The following is a 12142-nucleotide window of genomic DNA, read 5'->3' as shown; positions in this document are numbered from 1 at the left end:
CTTTGAAACTTCCTATTATGAAATATTTCAAATGTGCACCAAAGTAGTATGATTCCATACATCTATCATATGGATTCAATATTTATCAGTATTTTATCACTGGGATAAAGCTTTTTAAAGATCAAAGAATATTGGGATCACATGATGCTTGGCACATGGTACTTGTTCAACAAATTTAGCTATTATGACCAACCTAGGTAGCATATTCAAAAGCAGAGACATTACTTTGCCGACTAAGGTCCGTCTAGTCAAGGCTATGGTTTTTCCAGTAGTCATGTATGGGTGTGAGAGTTGGACTGTCAAGAAGGCTGAGTGCCGAAGAATTGACACTTTTGAACTGCGGTGTTGAAGGAGACTCTTGAGAGTCCCTTGGACTGCAAGGAGATCCAACCAGTCCATTCTGAAGGAGATCAGCTCTGGGATTTCTTTGGAGGGAATGATGCTAAAGCTGAAACTCCAGTACTTTGGCCACCTCATGTGAAGAGTTGACTCATTGGAAAAGACTCTGATGCTGGGAGGGATTGGGGGCAGGAGGAGAAGGGGATGACAGGGGATGAGATGGCTGGATGGCATCACCGACTTGATGGACGTGAGTCTGAGTGAACTCTGGGAGTTGGTGATGGACAGGGAGGCCTGGCGTGCTACGATTCATGGGGTCGTAAAGAGTCGGACACGACTGAGCGACTGAACTGAACTGATTACTTTTATCTTCCTTCTGATTATTGAATTTTGTTGTTCAAGTACCTTGATTTTGTAAAGGGTGCTCTGAATGAAAGAAGTGTCTACTGATTTCACTGGCAGTGTATGACTTCTACTTAAATTTTACTGAATTTTCTCCTGTGCATCACCCTTGAATCTTTATTGGAAAGAAATCAACTGAAGTAACAGTTGATTTTATTTTTATGCTTCCATGCAGCTGTGGATCAGACAGGAAAGTAAGATGGAGAGAAACAAATAGCATGTGGAATATGGAGAGGAGGTAGAGATTTCCAGCCTCTGGAAAAAGTGTTTTTCCTCCAGAGACATTCAGTTCTGACCCTCTCCACCCACATACCCAGGGCAGACATTACTAATCAATCAACACTCTCTTCCCACCAAACAGAATGCTGCATCAGAATCCTTCTTAAGTTGATGCTCCAGGCACCCACCAACAATCAATAAGAGGTGACATAAGAGAAGAGATCTGTTTATTATTCCTTTTATACCCTCTTACTGTGCCTCAGGTAAGCAATACTACAAACTGAGAAAGAAGAAGGAAACTTCTGAGACAGAGAAAAAAACAGCTGACTCTAACTTCCTCAAAATCTACCATAAAAGACAATGAATTTCTCAGGAGATTATCTCAGGGCCACAGGTCATTCTAAGATGTGAATTCTTAGAAGCCATCTACACACAGCAAAAGGAAAACTGTGAAGCTCCAGGTCGGGCCTGGCTTGCTGCTCCATGTTGGCAATTGGTTTGAAATAAAGTGTTCCAACACTCTTATGGTTACAAAAAATTAGTTTTGACTCATGCTGCCAAGTAGCTCTGAGCCTCAAATGTGTGTTTTTCTAACTTTAAGTTGAAGCAATTAAAAAAAAAAAAAAAAAGAGGAGAGCCAGCTCACAGAAGAGAGTGAGAAGAAATAGGGTACATCGACTTAGGTCAGTGAGGGTCTGAAGACGGTAATAGTAACACCAATGAAAATTTACTACGTATTTTCTATTTGCCATGTCTTTGTGCCAAGGTGAACTGTGTGTGTTTCTTCATTTTCTCATTACAACCTTTCAGGTGGTACTATTATTATGCCTTTTACCGGCAAAAAGCCTGGAAGCTCAGAGAAGTTAAGTAACTTGTTTACGGTCACAGAGTTTGCAAGTTGTGAGGCTGTGGGATTTGAACCCAAGTACATCCAATTTAATAAACCGTACTCTTGAGTGAATTCATTTGCATTTCAGATCAGCAAAGTCTTTTCTCTCAGAGTGAAAAGAGGATCATTTCAAGTTTTAATAATCTCTCCTACCACCTCATTTTTTAATAGCTTCTTTTTTTGAATCTCAGTCAAATATAAGGAATCATGGACACATGAAATAAGAGATAAGACACAAATGAAAACTGAACTGGCAGAGGGCCTATTCATCTTTGTATTTCCTATTGCAGAGCACAATGCCTGGCACACGGTCCATTCACATTTGGTTGAGTTAATATTTGGTTCAATTTGAGGCTCTCCCGTTCAGCAGTTGAACTCTGCAGAGCAATCACGGGTTCTTCCAAATCTTCTATTGCTTGTTCCAGAGCTGGGATGGGTTTTGTTATAGTGGCTGTGTCGCTTGTACCATTGATGCATGCATGGAACACATAGTTTTTGAGCACCTACTGTGTGGTAGGCAGTATGATATCAGGACTGCCGTGAAGAAGACAGACCCTGTCTCAGCCTTTAGACCTGTAGACTGCAGGGAGAGACAGACTTAAGCTAAGAAAATTCAAACCCAGAAATGTTAAGCAACGTCCTCAAGTAATTGGCAGAGCTGGACACAAAGCCAGCCTGTGACTGTAATTCAGCCTCTCTCTTGATCTACTGCTTGGTCTTTTTTTTCCAGTGAGAGCTGAAAAATGAGGTGGAGATAGCTGGAAAAATAGGGAGAGAGGACTGTTCAAGCAAGAGGGAGTGGCAGCTGTGAAACCCAGACTGGACGGGAAGGGAGGAGAGAGAGGTGAGCAGAAGTCAGAGCTGAAGGCTTTGTAAGGTCCTGCCAGGGAGTCTAGCTTTTATCTTGAGGGTGTGGTGAACTGTCAGAAGATGGGCAGAATAATGATTCTGGCTATTGAAGAGGCTAATGAGAAGAGAGGCTGGATGCTGGAGATGGAGGGAGGAACCATTTGGGCTGGGACTGCAATGAGCGAGTTGGGTGCCCAGGGCAACTATACAACCCCAAGAGTCAGGGTTCCTTCCCTTAGATTTTTGTGTTCCAGGTCCCTCATTGTCTCACCCTAATTCCAGTCCCTGATACTTAGGCAGCTGCTGTAAGAATTGAGGCCAAGTTCGCATAAACCAGACCTACAAAGGATATCAGGAAAGTTGGAAACTCATAAAAATGGAAAAATCTCTATTCCCTCTTGGGTATTTAGCTCTTATCATTGCCCAGTCCATTTTTGCTTTGACATCAAAAAGGGTGGAAAGTTGTATAGGGTGGAAATCTTTTCCAGTTTCAATTGCTCTTTTTTTTTTTTTTTTAAATTGATAGTAGAGTAAGGGGAGGCAGGGGAGAGAGGGGAGAACAGTGGATAGGGAGGGGGTGGAAAGTATGACATAGGATTAGATTAAAAAAAAAAACAAAATACCTTCTTTGTAAGAGTGGAACCAAAGGATAAATAATAAAAGCAAATTCCAGCAGAGTGGAAAGAAAGCAAAAACGCTACCTTGAAATGAACGACCTGTTCTAAATGTGTTAACTGCACTTTCTCAACATTATTACAGTGTATTTGAGGTCCTTTTGTGAAAGACACAGTTCACTAACTAGGCTTTAATCTTTAGCCACATTTAATCCAAAGGCCTTAGGAACCTGTGGGGTTTGCTGGGACTCAACCAACTTCGATGCACTTTTAACAGAAAGGACGATTGACGTGGCATGCTGAAAGCCCCAGGAAGTCTGTAAAAATCATAAAGATTAAAGTGCATTTGAAGCTGATTTTAAATACACACATCAGGAGAGGAAGGAGCATGTACAATAGAATTTAAATAAACTACTCTTTGGAGCTGCTGAAGTGTGTGGGTCTGTAATCTGGGATTCTGAACTGTGGAAGCTTCCAGACCATGAGTTTCTTAGAAAAATCTATACACTCTGTGTGTGTGTGTGTGTGTGTGTGTAGTACTATGTGTAAAATAGTTCGTGGGAAGCTGCTGCATAGCAAAAGGGAGCTCAGCTTGGTGCTGTGTGATAACCTACAGGGATGAGCTGAGGGGGTGGGAGGAAGGCTCAAGAGGGAGGAACTGTATGCCCACACGTAGCTGATTCACAGGTTTCCTTGGTAGCTCAGACGGTAAAAAATCTCCTGCAATGTATGTTGGGTTCCTGGGTTCAATGCCTGGGTCAGGAAGATCTCTTGGAGGAGCTCATGGCAACGCATTCCAGTGTTCTTGCCTGGAGAATCCCCATGGACAGAGGAGCCTGGCGGACTACAGTCTATAAGGTCTCAGAGTCGGACACGACTCAGCAACTAAGCACACAGATGATTCACTTTGTTGTCCAGCAGAAACTAACACAACATTGTAAAGCAATTTTATCTTTAAAAAAGTGAGGGGGTGGGAGCTGATCTTGCCTCTAGTTTACTTTTGTTCTTCTGAGCTGGGTCCTAAGGTTGACCACATACCTGACTGAACTAAGGCTCAGTCAACTGTCTCAACACACACCTGTACTTTCAAAAGCAGCTCTTGGCTGGGTCTGCAGTAACACTGATCTGGGTTTGAATCCAGCTCCATCCGTCACATTGCATCTCTGAGAACCTGAACAAGTTTCTCAATTTCAGTGGTGTGAAAGGGGGATAATTTGATAATGAGTTCCTGGGCTGCTGTAACAATTCATTTATCCATGAGACGGTGCACACTGAATGCTTAGAACCTGTCCTGGCATGTGCTAAAGGCTCAGTGAATGCCAGGTTTTAGTGTCATTAACTATTGGCCAAATTAAAAAAAAAAAACATAGCTTTTATAAGTTAAATGATCAAATATTATGAGGTACAAAATAATAACTTTTATTAATGCATAATAAATGATTAAATGATATTAATATATTAAAGTTGATCAATGTAAACAATTAGATTCATTGTCATAAATTCATCATTATAAATTTATCTCTGATGTTCAAGAATTAGATACTAAATGATTAAATGGGTTAAATGAAATTCAATGAGAAAATACACATAAAGCAGTTAGTGCCCAACACATGGTGAATACTCCATATACTAGGTATTAGTTTTGAAGTTTTGAAACATTTGACTTACTTGGGGTGACTCCTTTAAAATCAAATCATTTTAGGATGATTTGCATTTCTTTATCTTAACAATTAGTCCTCAATCCATATTCTGTCTATATTCTCAATCCAGCTTTTTCTGTTTTTCTCTACTCTTCCTCCATTGGTGTTGGTCCTAAAGAGGGAGAAAGAACCAGAGGTAAGCCGAGGTTACACCTGATGGTGTAAGTGCTTATCATGCCTTATTTTTTATATAACTTTTAATTTAGCCGTAATTTCAAGTTTGCAAAACAGTTGCAAGAATAACACAAAGAACTTTGATTATAGCCTGTATCCTGACTCACCTATTGTTTATATTTCACTTCGTTGGCTTTTTCATTCTCTCTCTTCATGCATATGTACACGTGTGTATTTTTGAAGTGTTTGAGAGTATCTTTTTACCCCCTGAATACCTAAGAACAAGGTCATTCTTTATTGTAGCCTTTGTTCAAGTTATCATGTTCAGGAACATTGATTATAATACTATTATCTATAGCACAGATTATATTAAAATTTCACCAAATATCAAATGTCTTTCTTCATTTTACTCTCAGTCCAATATTCAACCTACAATCACAGATTCTATTTATATGTTTTGTCTCTTTAATCTTCAATAATCTGGAAAAGTTCCTGGTTCTTTGTGTTTCTTGGTCTCGACATTTTTATAGAGCACAACCAGTTATCTTGTAGGATAATTCTAATTTTGAGTTTGTCTAATGTTTCTTTGTGATTAGATACAGGCCATCCATTTTGGGCAGAATTACTACTGAAACCTTGTCTATTGCTTTTATAAAGCATCTTGGAGCTTGTATCAATAGGGATTGCATTTGGCTGAAGGTCAAAGTGAAAGTGAAAGTCGCTTAGTTGTGTCCGACTTTTTGCGACCCCATGGACTATTCAGTCCATGGAATTCTCCAGGCCAGAATAATGGACAGGGTAGCCTTTCCCTTCTCCAGGGGATCTTCCCAACCCAGGGATCGAACCCAGGTCTCCCGCATTGCAGGCGGATTCTTTACCAGCTGAGCCACAAGTTTTATATATATATATACATATATATAGTCAAAGGTGTGGTCTTCCAGTAATCATATATAAATGTAAGAGTTGGACCATAAAGAAGGCTGAGCACTGAAGGATTGATGCTTTTGAACTGTGGTGCTGGAAAAGACTCTTGAGAGTCCCTTGGACAGCAAGGAAATCAAACCAGTCAATCCTAAAGGAAATCAGTCCTGAATATTCAGTGATGCTGAAACTTCAATACTTTGGCCGCCTGGTGTGAAGAGCCAACTCACTGGAAAAGACCTCGATGCTGGGAAAGATTGAGGGCAGGAGGAGAAGGGGGTGTCACAGGATGAAGTGGTGGGATGGCATCATTGACACAATGGACTTGAATTTGAGCAAACTCAGAGAGACAGTGAAGGACAGGGAAACCTGGTGTGCTGCAGTCCATGGGGCTGCAGAGAGTTGGACACGACTGAGTGAATGAACAGCAACAGCAACAAAAGACTCAGTAAATAGTGGTTAAAAAGCAAGTCTGAGCCAAGCAGATCCAGGTTGGACCTGGGTTCTTTCTATTTTCTACTCTGCTGTCCTCTGCCTGTTGCTGTCTATGGCAATATGCTAACTGAAAATGACAAGAGGCTTAAAGAAAAATGGAAGAATAAAATTATTCTTATGTTCATCTTATCAAGATCAACTTGTTTATTAGAATGAGAATGAAGCTGTAATTAATATGCCAATATATTATACTCCTACACATAACTGATAAGCTGATGGTTTTGAGCTTGCCCCCCACCCTTAGAAGCAGAACCTGAGACAAGGATCTGGGTGCAAGAAGATTATTTGGGAAGGAAGCCAAAGCAGCACTAGTAAGGAAGAGGGCAGTGAAGCAAGGAAGCTTCAGGAGCCCGTACATGATGTGTAGCTGAACTGATTCCTCATGTGAGCAAGGAGGGCCCCGTCCCACTGCGACCCTCGAGGAGCCACTTAGAGACATGGCTCAGCATCGCGCCACCAGAAGGTCAGAATCCAGTCTCTGCCAGCCATTGGCCTAGGCTGCTCTGGGCACAAGCTCAGGTTGAGCACAGCTGGGAAGTCTTCAGATACAGACTCAGTGCTGGGACTCCAGCTTCTGACTGCCTGTGGGAAGAGGAAAGGATGCGGGCAGTGGGTGGAGACATGTCTGCTCTTCCTCCAGCTCAAATGGACACTCTTTAATTTAAAAAACAAACAAACAAACAAACAACTTTTTAAATTGAAGTATAGCTGGTATACAATGTTGTGCTAATTTCTGCTATACAGCAAAATGATTGAGTTATATATATATGTACACACACACATAATATGTAGTCTTTTAAACGTTTTTTTTTCACTATGGTTTACAGGATATTGAGTATAGTTCCCTGTGCTATACAGGTCCTTGCTGTTTATCCATTCTAGATACAATGTTCTGCATCTGCTAATCCCGAACTGCTACTCTGTCCCTGCCCGTCTCCCCTTCCGCTTGGTAACCACAGTCCGTTCCCTGTTAGGCCTCTCTGGAACAGTGAGAACACACGGCTGCCCTTTGGAAATTAGCCTGTTTTCCCCAAGGGCTGCCCCTTCTGTGGCCACAAGTCTGAACCACGTCTGTTCTCTTGGTCTATGGGTCTGCTTCTGTTTTGCAGATCAGCTCATCTGTGCCATGTTTTTGGTACCACCTCTACGCGATATCATATGGTACTTGTCATTCTCTTCCTGACTTACTTAATATGATAATCTCTGGGTCCATCCTTGTTGCTGCAAACAATACTATTCCATTCTTTTTCAGGGCTGGGTAGTATTCCATTGTATATATTTACCACATTTTCGTTACCAAATGGACACTCTACATGAGCACAGGGCTCCATCTCGTGCTTCCTTGATCATGCTCAGCTTCCATGAGGTGACCGTTTATTACTGTGCATGTTGAGCCCTTGTTTTTTTCTCTTCATGATTTCATTCAGACTCTGTTTCAACACTGTCACTTAAAAGATGTTTGTTCACACTCCCCTGCCTTTTTGGTGTTTCTGCTATGAAGGCAGCACTGCTTAGTGGCCAGTGTGTGGCCGGTGTGAACATGGTCAGGCTACCACCACCTTTCTAAGCCTCAGTTTCCTCATACACATGTTTATAAATGGCCATGAAAATGCCACTTTTATTTTCGGGTTCCAAATATATTTTAGTGAGTAGGAAAATTCACAAATACAGAATCCATGAATAATGAGGGTTGACTGCACAACCTTGACTCAGATGAGTAAGTCAAACATTTATGGAGCATTTGCAGTGGAGTATGGAAATATAAGGCTCATCTCTTGTGGGCTTTGCTTGAAATATTACTCTTTGTTTCATCTTACTTTTCCCCATTTTTAATTTTTAATGTAATTAGTCAAGTAACTTCATGAATATATGTTCAATGCAAAAAACATTAAAATGACACACAGCTCCAAAGAATTAAAAAATAATAAAATATATTTTTCAATTTATTTTTTTCACTAGATTCTATTTCTTTCTCCAGAGGTAACCATGATTAAGAGTTGGTATGATACTTTTGAGATTTAAACACACATGTATGCATGCACAAAAGCACACTATTTTCAAAAATAAGTGAGCCATGTGAAAAACAGGATGCTTATAGCAGCTTTATTCACAATTGCCAAAAATTGGAAGCCACCAAGATATCCTTCAGTAGATGAATGGATAAATGAGTTGCTATATATCCAGACCCTGGAATATTATTTAACACTAAAAGGAAACAAACTAACAAGTCATGAAAAGACCATGGAGAAAATTTACATGCATATTACTAAGTGAAAGAAGCCAGTCTAAAAAGGCTACATGCTATATGGTCCCAACTACATGACTTCCTAGAAAAGGCAAAATTATGGAGACAGTAAAAAGATCCGTGATTGCCAGGGGTTAGAGAGGAGGAAAGCATAAATGGGCAGAGTACGGAGGATTTTCAGGGCAATGACACTACTCTATGGGACGCCATAACAGTGGATACATGTCATTATACATTTGTCCAAGCCCAAAGGATGTACACCTAAGAATAAACCTAAGACAAATTTTGGACTCAGGTGATAGTGATGTGTCAATGTGGGTTCATCATTTGTAACACATGTACCACTCTGGTAGGGGATGTTGATAACAAGGGAGGCTGTGCATGTATGAGGGTGGGCCTATATGAGAAATCTCTATATCTTCTGCTCAATGTTGTGTGAACCTAAATCTAATCAAAACTAAAGCTTATTTTTAAAAAGTAAATGGGAGTACAGTACACATATAACTTGCCTGTTTTTCCACAGCATGTCTTGAAGTTCTTTCCATTTCAAAACATGAGGACCTATATTGTTCTTTACTACAGCTGCAAAGAATTTCACAGCATGGCCAAACGTGCTCTCTTGTTGATGGATTTTTAGGTGGTCCCCTGTGTAACAGGGGGACTTCTTGCAAGCCATTCAGTGATGGACAACTTCGTGTGCACACCTTTGTGGCGCTCTGGTGAAAGGCAGAACTGGGCAGGGGTGAAGAACTGACCCTCGGTCATCCCACAGTCTGGGCTGGAGTTCTAGTTCACCTACTTGCCGAGTCAGTCATTTTGTGTCAATTAGTTATCCTCTCTACATGTCCTCTTTCTCATCTGCAAAATGGGGAAGTTAATAGTCCTTATCCCTGGAGGAGGGCACGGCAACCCACTCCAGTATTCTTGCCTGGAAAATCCCATGGACAGAGGAGCCTGATGGAGTACAGTCCATGGGGCTGCAAAGAGTCAGACATGACTCAAGCGACTTAGCATGCAATAGTCCTTATAGGATTTTAAGATTTGAGCAAGCCTCGGGATTTGGTGATGGACAGGGAAGCCTGGCGTGCTGCACTCCATGGGGTCACAAAGAGCTGGACACGACTGAGCGACTGAAATGAACTGAACTGAATCCTTATAGGGGAGTTCCCTGGTGGTCCAGTGGCTAAGACTCCACACTCCCAATGCAGGGAGCCCAGGTTCTGTCTCTAGTCAGGGAACTAGATCCTACATGCCACAACTAAGACCCAGTACAACCAAATAATTTAAAAATGTAGTCTTTCCAGTGATAGAAGCATTTGTGAGAAAATCCACCCCTTAGCACTGTGCCTATACATAGAATGTCCTCAGTGTTGGATAACATGCATAATTTTCAGAGTACAATCCAAGGGACAGGTTAATATAATAATGAGAATATAGACTCCATAAAGTGCTTAGAACAGTGCCTTGCCACTTCCTAATCACTATGTAAGAATTTTCTATTATTACTAGTATCATAGGGGTAGAATTGCTGCTGCTGCTGCTAAGTTGCTTCAGTTGTGTCGGATTCTGTGTGACCCCATAGACGGCAGTCCACCAGGCTCCTCCATCCATGGGATTTTTCCAGGCAAGAGTACTGGAGTGGGTTGCCATTGGTCAAAGCATATATGCATTGAATATGTTAGTACCTATTGCCAAGTCACAAACCCCTCATCCCACCCTTCAAAACCCTCCAGAGGAAAGGCTCTACCAATTTCCATTCCCACCAACACATGGAGACTGTTTCCCGACAACATTGCCAATGGTGGGTACTACAGATTGGTTTACTTTTTGCCAAGTTGTTGGCCTCATTTTCCTTTGCTGAAATGCTAAAAACTGGATCCTGTCATAAAATCAGGGTATATAGGCTTCCAAGAAGGCTGTTGGTGAATGCAAGCAAGAGGAAGCCTCCCTCTAACTTGTCACAAGCTCATTTAGGCTCTTTGGAGTATTCACAAATGGTTATCAGGGTAATTTTGCAAAGAAGCGGGGGCAGAGATCTTCCAACAGAACCACATGGTTTCTAGGGGGGCTTTGATTTGGTTGGCTGCAGGACCCCTTCTGCCAGATGTCAGCAAATCACAGACATTCATCGAGCTGAAAGCCAACTCATTCAGCCTTTCTGGGTAACATATTCAGACTGAATCCAGCAAGTTTGACTCAGGGTGGTGAAATAAATAGGCCTTAATTTATATTTTAAAGTCTTTTATCTCTCTTTAAGCCCCTGAGCCTTGCAGAAATAAAATTTGATGGAGATGGAGAGAGGGAAGAATGCAGCTTTAATAATGCATAATCTGCAATCTTGGCCCTTTCTTTCTTCACCTCAACATTTTGTTGGAGGCTTGCCATTTCCCTGCACTTTCCCTGCACGATTCTTGAGTGACAGTCTTGTCCCTCTTCTAAACCATAGTGCCTCAGCGTTCAGATGGTTTCAGGTGGGACTGGCAGGTTTGATATCCGCTTTGCCCAATGAGAAACACTGGGGGCAAACTGGGGTCCTTACCCTTCTCTCCACGAGCCACTATCTGCCAGTCAGCCGCCATATTGATAAGATTAGCTGGTAATTAACAGCCCAGCCTAGCCAAGCAGAGGAGATGACTCAATTAGCAGAATGTCACTGCATCTAATTTACTTTGCTTATCAGAGATTTATTCTCTAATGACTACAGGAAGAAGAGCAGGGCACCTTCAGTAGAGGGATCTGAGGGGTTTAAAAACTTAAATGTTGTCTAACCTCTCTCTGTCTACTGGTTTGCCTGGCAGTAAGGAGGCTTCTAATGCCAGTGCAGAAAACTGACTCCACTGATATATGTGCCTGGAGCTTGAGATAAAAAAGACTGAATGACTCTCAGCATGAAAGTTGGTGCTTAGTTTACAAAGCCTTTCTTCCTTGTTTGTTGTTTAAATCCCTTCTCTGTTTTTAAAGTTAAACTTGTTTATCATGTTTATTTTATTAAAAAACCTCTTTCCATGGCTTGTTAGCTTTGGTTGTAGTTAATATTAGATAGCAGTAGCAAAAAAATTACGATAATAATAGAAAAGATATTTATCGAATTCTTCAGATATACCAGCATTGTACTCAACCCACCACGTTGGATGGATTGCATTTCACCTTCTGAACCAGCGGGACTGGCAAATCTTTTCTTAAAGGACCAGTGAAGTGAAGTCTGTCGGTCGTGTCCGACTCATTGCAACTGCTTGGACTGTAGCCTACCAGAGTCCTCTGTCCATGGGATTTTCCAGGCAAGAATACTGGAGTGGGTTGCCACTTCCTTCTCCAGGGCATCTTCCCAACCCAAGGATCGAACCCAGGTCTCCTG

Source organism: Oryx dammah, unplaced genomic scaffold (assembly GCF_014754425.2).
Source record: "Oryx dammah isolate SB20612 unplaced genomic scaffold, SCBI_Odam_1.1 HiC_scaffold_2, whole genome shotgun sequence".
NCBI classification, from domain to species: domain Eukaryota; kingdom Metazoa; phylum Chordata; class Mammalia; order Artiodactyla; family Bovidae; genus Oryx; species Oryx dammah.
The sequence above is the reverse complement of the archived record's forward strand: the minus strand, read 5'-3'. Positions refer to the sequence as shown.